Source organism: Podarcis filfolensis (genome assembly GCF_964270895.1).
Source record: "Podarcis filfolensis genome assembly, chromosome: 16".
Lineage (NCBI taxonomy): Eukaryota > Metazoa > Chordata > Lepidosauria > Squamata > Lacertidae > Podarcis > Podarcis filfolensis.
In genome coordinates this window covers 7,032,026-7,036,918 of record NC_139620.1, presented here as the reverse complement: position 1 = coordinate 7,036,918, position 4,893 = coordinate 7,032,026, and the positions used below count along the sequence as shown (strand labels likewise).

At 44.0% G+C, this 4,893-nt stretch overlaps 1 long non-coding RNA gene across 1 annotated transcript; it reads left to right on the top strand.

The window, feature by feature from the left end:
• Nucleotides 1-2,319: 2,319 nt before the first annotated feature.
• LOC310751555 lies at nucleotides 2,320-4,644 on the top strand. Its single transcript, XR_014542611.1, has 2 exons — nucleotides 2,320-2,508; nucleotides 3,806-4,644. It is a non-coding gene; the product is annotated as an uncharacterized lncRNA (long non-coding RNA).
• The last annotated feature ends 249 nt before the right edge of the window (nucleotides 4,645-4,893 follow it).

Here is a 4,893-nt window from a genome sequence, read left to right as displayed (position 1 = left end):
AGCATCATCCTGAGATGAGATGCTCTCTGATTAGGACTCAGATACTGTTTAGTGTGCACTGTTTAGAGTGAAATTTCTCAACCATTTCATGTGCCTTCAGGCTTGCAGACATTTTGGATGGAGGTGTTTTTATGACTCAGCTGACTCTTCGTTTTAAGACCTATAGAAGGTGTGCTCTGTAGAAGATCGCTCTCCTCATCTCATCTAAGAAATGCCTTTCATAAGCTCAGCCATACGCCCAATTATTTCTGGTTTCTTCATTCCTTTCCAGTAAAAGGTGTGTGAAGAAGAAACGGCTTCGCCCACTGACGCTATAACAGAGCATGTCTGTGTGCCAAACTAATAAAACTAAAACACCTGTTGAGGATGCCAGTTTTCATTGCTTGCCAAATAATCAAATGATGAGACTCCTCAAAAGACTGGAAAGAGTAGTGATAGGGTGTCATTTTCTGATCTAGGCCCACTACAGTCCTCTTTTTTCATTGCACATTCAATATGGTTTGCACTCTCAAGTGTATTCTGCATTCCAGTTGATCTGCACAGTCAAAGCTTTCAGGCATGAGTAGCAATCTGTGCAAGGTCTGAAGCTTCCAGAAAACACTTCAAAACTTTTCCTACCACAAACGTTCCCTTAAAAAAAACAAACAAAAAAACTACTGTCTGTGATGTGCTGTGATGTCATGGCACCATGCCAATGTTTCAAACAGAAGCCATATATTTGGGAGCAGAGGAGGTTTAGCACAGCAGTCAATGCCTGAACAGTCAAACTGTAAAAGCAACAGTATGATGTCACAGTGCATATAACTTATCTTCTGATATACATAGAAATGTAAGGCTGTCATCATGCAGCCTGCATTGGCAGATCTGTAGTGGCATGGAGTGGGAAGGGGGAGTTTTAGGTGTTAGGGAAGGATGATGAGGAATGGTGGGAGACTCTTTTCGTAGAACCCATAAGGAAGCTTCAGAAAAGGAAGGCTCAGAGCCAGGGGAGTGGTGGTGGGATAATGAAAACAAGTCAGAGGATGAAGGGGTGGAATGGGGCAAAATCCTTGTATGCTGAAAAAGCAACAGGCTTGAGTGAGAGAGACGAAGAACAGGCAGAAAGCTCTGCCGATGTAGGACAGGCAGCTGAGGAGGTGAGAGCTGAGGCTGCTACAGATTCTCAGGAGCCTGCCATTCCTACTGTAATCAACTCCCGTCCGCTCTTGTCTCCAAAGGCACGGAGGGCTTTGCATTTTGCAGAACAAGGAACCCAGAGGTCGCAGGGCAACCCCTCGCTGATGGAGTTTAAGACTGCAGGGTAAACAACTGGAGAGAGGAAGACTTAGGGGGAACTGGGAGGCTCAGGTCAACAGTTCTGGCAACTGTTTTATTAGGGGTCAGTCTTGCCAGTGGTTCCTTTCTTTGTATTCTGTTTCCTCGAATAAAGAATGAACATTATTGCTCTGAGTCTCCATTCTGACCTGCAGCTGAACCAGCCCTGACACTAGGGGGTTAATGAAGAGAGAGCAGGAGGGGGGTTGGCCAGCAGAGCCAGCAGGGCTGCAACCCCACTTGTGAATGCAAGCATACTCCTGAGATCACAAACCATCCAGGCAAAGTTGAGTGTTGTTAAAATAAATAAATAAGATCTGTGCTACACATTCTTCCTTCTGCGACTGCAATGATTTGGTCTTTCAGTGTGGTAGCGCAGTGCTGTGGAACTCCTTGCCTATTCCTATCAGGAAGGCTGAAAACATTTTATTTGTTTATTTCGTGACATTTATATGCTGCTTCATTTTTTTTTTTTAAAAAAAGCCTCAAAGTGGTTTACAAAAGGGATAAATTTTAATTTCACCAAGCCTACCAAGTTGAGTTAGTTGTCTATATATATATATATATATATATATATATATATATATATATATATATCTTACAGAAGGTTTTGATTAAATGGTTCCGCAATTTGGCTAAATAAATAAAAAATAATAACACATCAGTGCCTGCCAGCAGGGCTGATTGTCAAGGATGATGGGATCTGGAGTCTAGCAACATCTAGAGGGCCACAGGTTCCCCACCCCCCTGATAATATTCTTATAGAACAGGGAGGGGGAATATGCAACTGAAAATCTTCAATGTATTCTAAAAAAAAAACTTTCAGCACAATGCTCATGTGTCTACTTGGAAGTAAGCTCCATTGCGTTCAGCTGATATGGGATTCCAGCTTTATCAAGTAATCTCAGACACCCTTCCCACACCACCTGCCCACATTGTTTACCTGCTTCCTTTGCGAAGGGAAGGATGGGTGAAAACACAACATTAAACAGGGAAGTCAAAATAATTAGGGTGCTTCAGTGAAACAGCTGACAATTAAAGATCTAACGATTAATTTTTATTTCCTGGAATTGAGAAAGAGTTATTTCCTCTATGCATGGCAACAAACCGTATAAAAAGGGCTGTCTCCCAACAGATTGCTCCAGAAGCATCTGATATTCTGAAAGTATCTCTTCGGATCCAGCAGGAAGCCAGGTAAATTGTTCCCTGTTTGTGGGTTTCTTGCTGATAGAAATACTTCTCTTTGTAGGTTGTTAAATATCAGACTAACTTGATTTATTCTCCACCACTGAATTTTACCCAGAGCGAAATGTTGAGATAAATGTTCAACTTTTTCCCTGCACAAAATTCTGGAGAAATATTCAAAACGAATGTTTCAGTCGAACTGTGGTTTGTGTTCAGATGCCTCTCATGAATGGTCACCATTTCATGGATGTTCTAGTCTTCATAAGAAAAGAGTCTCTGAATTTGGCACAGCTGAAATTGTTTGGAGACACAATGTCCCCAAAAAATATTTCCTACAGAGAAAATTTTGGGGAATTTGGAGGGCTCAAATGGAACAGAGGGAGCTTTCCCCTACAGAGTCAGATCGCTGCTCAAACTAGCTCAGTACTGTCTACACTCACCGACAAGTGTTCTCCAGGATTTCAATCCAGGCCCTTCCCAGTCCTATCATCACATGCTGGTGGCTGAGCCTGGAACCTTCTGCATGGAAAAAAAATATATGATCAGCCACTTCAGTTATGGGAATTCAATAATTCTTCTTGCCCTACTTGGAGATCCTGGGGATTGAAACTAGGAGTTTCTCCATGGAAGACAGATGCTCAGCCACTGAGCTATGGCCCCTTCCTCAAGTGGGCACATTCTCCTTATGCAATGGAAGAGATGCAGTAGAAGGAAAGCAACAAGCTTTGAGAAGATGGATGCAATGTATTGCAGAGGCATCCATTCTTGCCATGGAATCCCACCACAAGGGAGATCAGTTGCAGATTTAGGCAGCAGTGTCCTTGCTACCAGCCGGGGTGCCTATAATAGACCTCCAGTGTCAGAAGCAGGGGAGCCTCTGAATGCCAGTGCTGGGAAACAGCAATGTAGAGAGCACTGTCCTCTTTATGGGCTTCCCATTGGGTCCTCTCGCTGGCCAGTGTGAGAACAGGATGCTGGACTGGATGAGCCTTTGGTCAGATGTACAACTAAGATCAGGAACTTGGGCCAATTTTCTCTCTTCCCACTCTTCTCTCTGATAGACATATAGCCAATAGTGGGAGACACCAGAGACAAAGAGGGAGGATTTGAAGCAGGGTCAGTGTCAGTGTCAGTTGTGAACTGTGGAGAAAAGAGGGTGTGGCTGTCATGAAGGATGTGTGACTTGGGAAGAGTTTTGGGGGCTAGGTAGAGGGGCCTGTAGTTGGCACCTGAATCTGAGGTTCTGCACCTCTCTTTTAATCCAATAATAGTAGATCATAATTGCTGCATCCAAATGTCATTTCAGATCTACCCTCCCTGCTCCACCATGTCTTTCCTGAATGACAGTATGCTGTTGGAAGATTTCTATGAGCCAGAAGTGGATGCTTTCTCCAGCCTTGACTCCTTGTCTTATCAGTATCCAGGCTGCTACCCACAACGTCCACAGTTTCCTGGCCGGGTTTGGCCATGTCCACGGGGGTATCGCCCCATCACAGGGTGCATCCCCTGCTTTCCTGGTCTGCCGTGTCCTCCAGGGTACCGTGTCATAAGGATTTGTGTCCCTTTTGGCCGAGCTTCCTACCAAGGAAAAGGCTGGCCATGTTAATCTCAGAAACAACACTGATGGAACATCCAAGGAAGAAGATTCTGATCTCAAGATTCTGATCCTCGGCTTAATGAATGAACGTGGTATTCAGAAATGCTGAGTGCTCCAGAATCCCCACTGTGGAACGTGTAGGATTTGTGAGGCCTCAGCACTTCTCTTACTAATCCAGATGCTGCTTTTACTTTAGTCCTTTGAGTTTTTCCTATCTTGGCATGCTTATCTTAAGAGTGGGCTCCTGCTTCCCAGCCACACCTATCACCTTCTATTCCACCCATTACTGATGAACCAGGACCCTCTACCACAGCTACTTCAACTATGAAAGATACTAAGTCAACATGGCCAAAGTGAAGACTTTTGGTCAACCCTGTTGGCTTAGCCTACAATGATTTATCAGCTTTGTCTTTGTGATGTCTACATGTCAACATGTCTGATCATTGTTTTTTCAGTGTTCCGTGTTGCATTTATCTCCATCTACCCTGAGTCATTTCCACTGACTCCTTCCTTCATTTTCACATTAAAATGTTCAGCATATCATAGAATGTTTCTGTTGAGTTTTCTTCTCCTTCCTTTCACTTCACCCTCTGTCACAAGGTAACCAGTGTGGCATCTTCCAGAATTTGTTGGTCTCCACGTCAAATTCATCTCACCTATGGCTAGGGATAATGGGACTTGCAGCTCCAGAACATATGGAGGGGACTTCATTGACTACTCCTGCTCTATGACACACGTGCGGGAGCCTTTGGCCAACAAAGATTTTTTTGGACAACAAACCCCATCTTCCCTGAGCA